The sequence below is a fragment of the Mastomys coucha genome, unplaced genomic scaffold (genome assembly GCF_008632895.1).
Source record: "Mastomys coucha isolate ucsf_1 unplaced genomic scaffold, UCSF_Mcou_1 pScaffold8, whole genome shotgun sequence".
In the NCBI taxonomy this organism is placed as follows: domain Eukaryota; kingdom Metazoa; phylum Chordata; class Mammalia; order Rodentia; family Muridae; genus Mastomys; species Mastomys coucha.
In genome coordinates, this window is record NW_022196914.1 from 55,137,018 (window position 1) to 55,147,530 (window position 10,513).

General features: G+C 43.7%; 1 long non-coding RNA gene across 1 annotated transcript in view; it reads right to left on the reverse strand.

Annotated features, from left to right (window-relative positions):
* Positions 1-479: 479 nt before the first annotated feature.
* The window catches only part of LOC116083423, a 10,819-nt gene continuing 785 nt past the window's right edge, over positions 480-10,513 (reverse strand). The window contains exons 2-3 of the long non-coding RNA XR_004115705.1: positions 7,821-7,865; positions 480-1,829 (exon numbers count right to left, since the gene is read on the reverse strand). This is a non-coding gene — a long non-coding RNA (uncharacterized LOC116083423). The remainder of the gene's footprint in view (positions 1,830-7,820; positions 7,866-10,513) is intronic.

Genomic DNA, 10,513 nt, shown 5'->3' on the forward strand with positions numbered 1-10,513 from the left:
CAGGTCTGAGTTCTGAGTCCTAACCCAGACCAGTCTTGTTACCCAAGAGCTCAGGAACCTCTTCAAAGTTCTGGATCATAACATGTTAGGGGGAGACGATAAAGTACAATATCAATGGAATCCCAGGTGGGGGCCGAGGAGTCTGGATTTTTTGCTAAGCACAATCAGTGTCTTCAATCTGCCCTAATGGGCTCCCCATGAGGCAACTTAGATGTATAGCATTTCAAGCTAAAATTGGCTTTCTTTGTAGAAACAAAATTAAAACTTCATGTTGACTATAGAGCTATGTGTGATCTACTGCAGATTCCAGATATGGTCTGTGCTTTTGGAAAGAAATGTTTAAGTATCATTAGAGCTGTAAAAAGAAGGCTTTGTCTTTTCAAAGAGGACTTGAGAACAAAAGTAAGAAGACAAACTACGGGTCCCTAGAAGAGGAAACTGGCTTCCAGAATAGGATGAACCTAATAAATTTGAAGTTAGGATATGCTTGCCTTTTATTACATTCTATAGAGCTGCCAAGAGGGGGAGGACTACAGTGCCAGGACCATTTGTTGGTTTCTTAACCAACTGAATGACTATCTTTCAAGGGTATGCTGGTATGGGTGCTTATGATCATGGAAGGCATCAGGCCCTAGAGAGATGCCTCTCAACTTTTTAGGCCCAGCTAACAGGGAAACCATAAGAGAGAAAGAGAAAGGCGGGGAAGGAGGGGAAAAAATCCAACCTTAACCTATTCCTGTTTGGCATTTATAGAAATCTGAAAGATGGAACAGAACATATAGTCATCAAAACTGCAGATGATGCTAATCGGGGAGAGAGCTGGGGCTCAACAAGTCCTCGCCAAGGGTAAGGAAATGAGCTAAACACAAGACCAAGTATAACCAGAATGAATGCAAGCTTCTACCCAGGGGTCCAGAAAATCAATTGTGCGAGTTCAGATGAGATAAGCACAAGCCAGTGGCAGCATTTACAAAACAGGTAAAAAATCCCTGAAGACCCAGCGTCTGAATCGACTACAAGCTCAGTGGCAGCGGGGCCAAATAATCTAATAGGGTTTTAGGCTAGGGCGAGGGAGCTGCGGGCCCTCCTTTACTCTGAACTACTCAACCCATATCTAAAACTGGTCTCCCACTCAGGGTTCCATGCTCCAAGAAGAGTGTATACAAACCAGAGTGTCTCCAGAGGGATGTGCAGGACAGGCAAAGGCCAAACGCTTTCTTATAAAAAGCTAAGTCAGGAAGGACATATGCGCTGACCGCTAATGCTCAAAAGGAACTGCATGTGGAAGTCTGATATAAGGAGGAACCTTCTAGCAAAACTGTTGAAAACTGTGACAGACTGCTTTGGGAGAGAGTGGTATCCACCCTTGGACACAGGGCTACCAGAACGAGGTAGGGAGATGCTCTCCATAACGGATTGATACGAATTGCTTTTCTAGTCCCTGTGACCAAATACTTGACAAAGCAAGGAAGGGGAGAAAGGACTCGCTTTGGCTGGTGGGTTGAGAAGATGAAGCCCATTATGGTGGGAAGGCATGGTGGGCAAGCTGGTTCATGGCAGCCACTGGGACTCATAGCCGGCTCGCATCTCACTGAAATAAGAAGCAAAGGGGATGGGAAATGGGGCTGTGCTGTATAACTCAAGGTCTGCTGCTCAACAAATGGCTTCCTTCCAAAGAATCTGCAACTTCTCAGCATAATGTCATCAGCTGGGGACCAAATGCTTCAGCCTGTAGAGGAGCATTTCACATCTAAGCCACAACAGGCTTCCCTTTATAATTTTTTCTGCAGCCATTCCATCTAAAAATGCCAGGATGTAGTATTTTCATTCTAAAACAAAACAAAACAGATCACTGTCACAGCCTAAGAAGACATAGATAATCCTATAGATATTGGGAAATAAGTGCTCCGAGAGAGAGGGAGTTACTAAAACTGCTTCTACCATACATTCTGAGCAAAGCAGAAGAAAGATGACACCTCTGGCCCCCAGCCCAGGAAGACCCCAAGTGTGTGGGAGGGAGAGAAGACTAGGGGTAGATGGGACCAGGGGCTGGCTGGGGCTGGTTGTTGAGGACCCTTGGTGTTATGATAAGATGTTCCCTCTGCCTCTAAGAGGAAGAGGGCGGGGACTAGTGGAACACATGAATCAGACTTAGGACAATGATTCTGGTGGATTCAGAGAAGATGGACTGGACTCTGGAGAAATTAGAAGCAGGAAGACTATTTGGTCATTTCCAGGCCTAAGGGCCTTGATGCCATAAAGTAATATGAAATGTGAATGTTTCTTAATGAAAATGCTTTTAAGGGAACTAATAGGGAGAGGAACTATGTGTCCCCACAGAAACAACAGGAAAGATCTGGACAGGTTTAGCTGTATGACCTCAGGCCAGGGCCAGGGCCAGGGCGGACCAAGACACTTTACACACAGCCCACAAGGTCTGGGCAAATGAGTCCTGCTAGAACTGCATTTCAATCAAGTGGAGTTGGCGGGGTTGATATCAGGCTTTTACCAGGGTCTGGAGCTTTCAAAGATAATAACAGATGAGAACAAGGGTCCCGTCCTCAGGAGCTGGGCCTGCACTCACAGATAGGACATGATGTTCTGCTGGACGTGAATCCTCCAACAGAGGATCATCCAGAGATGGGGACATTCTAGGACAACGGTTGCTCAGACAAACTGAGCTCTCTACACAATCATGTGTATACTCAAAGGAGAACAAGAACATTGTCAAGCACAAATGTGTCCCCATGTTTCCCAACTTAGCCAGGAAGTTTCTGATTTCATTCTTCTTTTCTAAATAGGATTTGTCAAGATATCAAATCAAAACTTTCCATTTCCTGAGAGCATCCAATACAAAGCAAAGCTGCACTTCTGATGCCCTAAACCCTCTAAGAAGTCATCTCTAGTCCCTGTGCTTTTTAAAAAATTATTATTAATTGATTGCAATTTATCAACAAATCTGTTCATTCCTGGTGGCCCACGATTGGAGCTCCTTTTAACACTCAATGTTGGCACCCTAATCAGCTTTCTTCTTTAGGATCTGGTGTCACTATATTTCATATAGTTCCTGTGACCAATTACCTGGCAAAGCAAGTAAAGGGAGAAAGGACTTACTTTAGCTTGTGGGTTGAGAAGATAAAGTCATGCAGGTCTGTAGTGGCAGGAGGCAGCCACTGGGACTCATTGCCTGCTCATAAATCAGTGAAATGAGAAGCTAGATGAAATATATACACCACTAGGAATGGTGGGCTAGCATAGGCCCAAGCACAGACCTTGGGCTACCCTTTGTCTATCTGATGTAGTCCAGAAACCAGCTGCTTCTATGAAAACTCCTGCTATCTCTCCCATGAAATGCTCCATCCTTTGAGACTCCACCATGCCATTGATTTCCTCCACTGATTCGACTCCACTGAGTTCCTCTGACAAATATCAGAATTTTGCAAGTATTTTCACAAGTTCTTCATTGCTGGTGAATTCCTTGAAGTTAAAGACTCTATCTTGCCGGGCACTGGCACATGCCTTTAATCCCAGCACTTGGGAGGCAGAGGCAGGCAGATTTCTGAGTTCCAGTGAGTTCCAGGACAGCCAAGGCTATACAGAGAAACCCTGTCTCAAAAAAAAAAAAAAAAAAAAAAAAGGACTCCATCTTACTTGTCTTTATGTCCCCTTTGTCTAGCTTGGGAACAAATGTCCCACCCTTAGGAGTCAGGTCAGTGCTCACAGCTGGATCATGATGGTCTGCTGGATACGACTCTTCTCACAGAGAATCAGTAAGAGATGGGGATATTCTAGGACAGCAGTTGCTCAGACAAACTGATCTCTCTACACAATCATGGCTATATTCAAAGGTCTATACTCAAACAGATGATCTGTTATGCTCATAAGAGACCTACACAATCATCTAAACCATACTGTCAAACTCAAATGCCTACTGAATAGACAGAGAGGAAACTCAAATGCCTACTGGGACTCTTCAGGTAATAGACAGTGAGGGAGAACAGAAGAGCCAGTGGCTGTCTGACAATACATATTCTGTTGGTGCCAATGAGCTTTCACTGGGAAAGAATGTGAGTTGCCAGATCTTCCTAGCCTGAAGAAAAGTAATCATATTCTACAAATTCAAGTGTTTCAAAATACTGCATAAGCTTAATAAAATAAGTCTGTGGGCCAGATTTCGTTTTTGTACCACCAAATTGTGACTTCAGATCCAGCGATTAGTTACCCAGAGGCAAAGTAGACCCCAACTCGGGTTACCCAGAGGCGAAATGGACCCCAACTCAGGTCTTAAGAATTACACCCCGGATCATGTTCTTGGGAAAGAGTGCCAGATCTGACACTCAGGCAGAAGTGCAAGATCTTGGCATGAAGGAGACATGAGTAATGACCTAGAGATGAGATCCAGATGTGCCATGTTATAGGCTCAAGACAGTCTCAAGCGTTTGCTTCCCACTACTAATACTGGACCCATGTTACCTTCTTATGAGCAAATGTAATTGTTAATATTTTAATTAAAATTGGATTCCTATCAGTATGATTCCTGTAATTGCGTAGAATATAAAGTTGCTGTGCAGGACCACTAAAAGCCACTGGCAGTCACCTGGTTCAGACCTCTGGCAGATCTTGCAGAGCTGACATGCTCAGTTAGCGTCTTTTAAACTTTAGATTCCAGTTTCTGTCTGCAGCGTGTATCCTTCTGCTGTCGGACGTTTTCTCCATGATTTGTTCTACCCCTTTCTTCTTCTGGTGGTGTCTGTTTTCTACTAGAATTCCTATTAGCAGTCCTTCTTGTTTCCTCCTCCTGAAAAGTCTGTTTCCTTAGAGACTCGCTAGCCGTCCGTCACCCCAGCCTTCCTGTTGACTCTAGTTCTGCTTCTGCTCTCTGAGTCCCTGGCGTTTTCTTGCTCTAAGGATGCTCTCTTTCACCACTTTCCATGTTGTGCCATGGCTTCTACCTTGTTCCAAGTCTCCTGCTAACCATAGTTGGTTTGTTTGAAGTCTCTTGTTCTCTGACCTGTTCTGGATTCCTTCTTTATTCCTTCCAACCTCTGTGTTTTCCATTAGAACTTCTCTCAAACGTCTGACAGACATTGGTTATCAAACCCCATTTAGAAACAAAGAAGTAGCCAGGCCTAGTAAGGAAGGACTGTAATTATGACTACAGTCCTACATAATTATGAATTCAGGGGCCGTTTGTACTACAGAGTAAGTTCAATGTCAGCTGGGCAACTTGATGAGACCCTGTCTCAAAATAAACGTTAAAACAACAACAACAAAAGCAGCAAACAGCCTGAAGATCGAGTGTAGTGGCTGCATAGCAGGCAGAAGGCTCTAGGTTCAGTCACCAGTCCTCACCCCCCCACCCCTCCCCAGAGTGAAGCAGTAATGACTAACTAGCAAAGCACTGCACAGATGATCTGAAGCTCTGTGTGTACGTGGAGCATCCTGATTGTCGGGCTTCACAGAACAGAAGCCCGCTATTGTGATTTGGGGACCTCCAAGGTCATTATCCTCTAGCAAGTGTTATGAGTGACAAATCCTCCAGTTGCTGAGAGCAAATAAGGGAAGAGGGCTTCCACTCACCATTTACTAGGAAGGTTTTCGGTTCATTCCCCTCGTTGGTTCAGCTCTGTCTCAACCTTACTTTAACGGGGAAAAACCCAATCCGTTCTTGTTCAACACCTTCCTGGGGAAACTCTTTAGTGTACTCCCAGCAAGCAAGGGATGGGGGAAGCTAACTTTCAGTTTGCTCTCTATTGCTACGGTAAACGCCATAACCAAAAGCACCTTGGAGAGGGAAGGCTTGCCTTCCGATCCAGATCACGGTCCATCACTGAGAGAAGCTAAGGCAGGAATTCAAATAGGACAGGAACCTGGAGGCAGGAACTGGAGCAGAAACCGTGGAGGAACACTGTTTCCTGGCTTGCTCCCAGGCTACCTTTCCTACATCTGGCAGGAGTATGGCTCAGAAGTGGCTCCTCCCACAGTGTCTGGGCTCTCTCACATCAACATTCATCAAGAAAATGCTCACAGACTTGCCTACCACCAACCGGATACAGACATTTTCTCAACCAAAGCTCCCTTTCCCCAGGTGACCTTAGCTTCTGTCTAATTAACAAAACTAACCAACAGACTAACTTACTCTTAAAAGATCCTCACCTGGCTGCTGCTCACAAGCTCCTCAAACTGCTTCCTTAAAGGTTGCCTCCAAACTGCAGGATCCCAAGACTGTGTAACATTGTTACACAATCCAAGCTTCCGCAGACTTTGGTCTCTTCTCAATTGGGGAGTGGAGGTGGGTGTTCTGTTAAATTTTTACGTTGGACTTGTACATCCTACCTTCCAAATATTGGATGATTTTCTCCTCCTTGCCTGCTCCGTTTGGGACTTTTCTTCTTTTTAAACCATTTTAGAAGAGATTCACTGAAAATCTGAGGCAAATACATGTGTTCAATCTACCATACATAACCGAAAGTACTCTAGAAAATTTAGGTTTGTTTTTCGATGCCTGTCAGCCTAAGACCATCTTACTTAGGCAGGTAGATGGGCGTGGCCAGCCAGGCCCATTCCATACTCTTACCATGTAGTCTGATTGATGTGTCCACACACATAAACGTGTCCTTTAGGTCCTCTTATATAAAATTTTGTGTGGCGATCTAAGTCATATATCTGTCACATGACTGTTCCAGTCCTGATAAAGTATTTGAATACTTACCTTTTTCTTAATTTTTCAGAAAGGTTCCCATGTCAACAATTTTAACAATTTAAGCTTAGTACAATGTCGTTTTTTTTTATTCTGTGCCTTACTAATAGCTAGTTATACTTTACTAATGTGTGCAATTATATTTATATAATCATAATGCTAATTTGAGCTGAATCATAAGAGAGTCCTGTAATGTTAGTTATGAGGACACTGTCTGTTCCTGTCTCTCATCAAAGCACTAACCAGCCTTGACTATGCTTAGCATCTTTTTTTTTTTTCTTTTTAATTTGGCTTTTTCAAGACAGCGTTTCTCTGGGTAGCCCCGGCTGTCCTGGAACTCTCTCTGTTCACCACGTTGGTCTTGAACTCAGAGATCTGCCTATCTCTGCCTCCTGGATGCTGGGATAAAAGGCGTGTGCCACCACTGCCAGCTCTGCTTAGCTTCTAAATCAGGCATAATCAGGGCGCCATGGCCATAGACTGTACAGTTATCAGGGATAGTCGATGGGTAGTAGCAGCAGACATTCTATTTCCGACAATACGCTGGATTTCAGTGGGGAGAGAAGCATTGTATTGGACATAAGGCTTATGGTCAAGGTAATAGTAAACAAAACAGCAGAAAGTGAAAAATGTTAAAAATTACTCTCGCCAGTCCCACAAAACAAAAAAAAATAATAAAAATAACTAAAAATTTAAAATAAACAGTAACTAGATTCCTTTTGTTTATTATTCTTTAGGCCTACAACCAGCAACATCTGGGGAAAGCCATAGGGAATAATCTCATATTTAGTATTCTGGGTGCTCCCATGTGGTCCTATTCATAGCTCTAGGAGCTCTTACACTATCCTATGCCAGGATAATCAAGTAATCAGACCAAAATAAGGACCCAAGTGGTAGGATTGTTGCAGTTCTGCATTCTGTAACCTCCTGAAGACAAGCCCACAAATTGCAGGGATTTGACTCTTTCCAGGGAACTCAGAGCCATGCTGGACCATGGTCTGCAACTGGGCAGGGAAGGAACCATCTCCAGTTATATGAGCCTGACACCCTCTTTCTTGCCTGTGGATGTAATCAAATCCAGTATTTGGGAAACTATTGTATTTCCAGCTCTAAAACTTACCAGTTGGCCCTGAACTGTGTAGGATGACATAGCAACATCTCTTTCCTGGGAAGAAAGAAAACAATAATTTCATTTTGATCTGAAGGAATTTAAGTGGGAGTTGTAGCGTCCCTCCCCCATATTTGGCTTCATATACATTTTTACCATGGAATACATTGGTTAAGTAGAAGTGGTGGCTTGAATAAGAATGGCCCCCATGGGCTCATATATTTGAATGCTTAGTCACCAGGGAGTGGCACTATTTGAGAAGATTAGGAAGTGTTGCTTTTTGGAGTAGGTGTGGCCTTGTTGGAGGAAGTATATCACTGGAGGTGGGATTTGAGGTTTTAAAAACCCATGGTAGGCCCAGTTCTTCCTCTTGGGGTGGGAGTCAGGATGTAGCTCACAGCTACTATGTGCCACCATAATGATAATGGACTAAACTTCTGAAGCTATAAGCAACCCCAAAATTACTTTCTTTTATAAGAGTTGCCTTGGTCAAGATGTCTCATCATGGCAGTAGAATGGTAACTAAGACAGTTACCTACTGGTAACAAAAGCACTTAGCAGTTGAGAGCATACATACTTTGTAAAAGCTTTTGCAATGGAGATCATTATGTTCATAATAAACATAACCCCAGAACTAGAGGCTTATATATAAACAGTGAATGGGTTTAGAGTAGCAAAAATATTCTGATGACTTTAAAAAATAAGCAAACATAAGAGCCAGAATTGTGCTTCAATGGCAGAATGCTTGGGTAGCATGGCAGGCCCTGGGTTCAAACCCAGAACAGAAGAAATAACACACGTGCGCACACACAGGTGCCTACTCACACACACAGGAAAAACAGCACTCCGTGTTGGTTCGACAAGTGAAACATCCTCAGTTGAATATTCCTTTGTGTTCCTCAGTATGTCAGCAATGCTTCTGATTTCTTAAGGCTAATGTCTATATCCCCCAAGTTTGACATGATGTGTTGTTAAAATGAGGAAGATAATGAACTTTTTGAAAAAGGGTAGACTCGAAGTGTCCACTGTTCACGTGAACAAGGTTCAAAGACATGTGGATGCCTTGTTCCTTTTAATGTTGTTCTTTTTATATCTTCAACAATTTGTCAGGAATGTGCCACTAAAGATAATGCCCTTAGCCGGAATCCACGGTAGGAGACTTAGAGCCGACAGCCGACAGTACTCCGTGAATTGGGCAAGGAGCATCATTGCCCTCATTTGCTCAGCATGAGCACCAAGGTCATCTCTCTTGAGCTCTTTTTTAGAATATTTCAATGAAAATTAAAAGGTACGCATTTAATTAATCTCACACAGTAGTAAAATAGTACCTGTGCATTGTTGAGACTCAGCCCTAAGTAGATGACTAGTTATTTTACATCTCTACCTGACATTTCCATCCACGAAAAGCCGAACCAAAGACACAGCTCCCATTTTCCTATCTGTTCTTTCGTGAGGATTTTTAATGGTGATTTTATTCCAAAGCGTGCACAAACATAAATACTGCATTAAGGGAAGATGAATTTATTCTGACCTTTACTGAAAATGCCTGTGAAACAAAGCACTTAGGCATTTATGGCCTGTTAGACGCTCCCATTACCCGCTTCCACACAGAGAGCAAAGGCTTTCCCAGCAAAAGTGATGCTCCCAAGCACAGCAGTTTTACGGAGCACTTAACTGCCGAAGCCAGCTCTCGGTTCTTCACTCGAAGATTGTTTGGGTCCATTTTTATGCACTCAGAAATCTAAAGAAATTAAGGGGCTAGGCAAAACATTGCCTTCAAAAAAAAGAAAGGATGTTTTTGATTGGTTTTGGTGAAAACACATAATGCTTGTAACTGAACAATGATTTATTATTGGGATGGAGATGGTATGCTTGCAGGTTTTGTTGAGTATCTTTACATGCCCCCCCCCCCCGCCCCGCACCTCCCTGAGGGAATCAGTGGCATTGTTCAGTCATTTCAGTTAAAAGTGCCTTTGAATTCTATTTATAATTATTAACCCACAACTGGCCCCTCAGAAAATAGACCACCCTCACTTTGCACAACCGAGATAAGTATTCTCTGCATTTAAATTTCACCATGATCCCTTTTCTTTAGCCTAAACCTCTGAATGCAGAGTTATTTCCTTGATCCAGATTCTTGTGTCAGAGAGTTGAGATGTTAAACCACAGCAAGCATGAAACTTTAAAACCCCTGATGCATGATGAATGGGCGCTAGGCAAAGCAGCTTAAAACCTATGCTTTTGCTTCTCTTTAAACACTTGAAATTGACAGTGCCATAGATCAAACATTTTTACTGAGAGGAGAAGCTTCGGCAGTTTAACTTAAACAAGTGCACAGTTATCATTTTCTCCAGACCTCACCCCTCCACAGGACCCCTTCCTCCTGGCAGGTGTGTGTGTGTGTGTGTGTGTGTGTGTGTGTGTGTGTGTATGTGTGTGGGGGGGGGAAGAGAGAGAACCTGTGCACTTGAGGCCTGTGCAGTTAAAATACAAAGCATCTGCTTGTAACCCGGAGGGAGTGACAAGGCCCAACTTCCCCCCATCGACCCTCAGCCCACCCAGCCTCACCCCCAGGATGACAGGAGGCGGGAGGGGGCTTCCACTCGGAGTACCAATGGGAGCATGCGCTATCAGTTCACCTCTTCCCACCATTGCCACCCATACCTCCCTCTCCCCCTCTTGCCTTCTTCCTCATCTTCCCACCT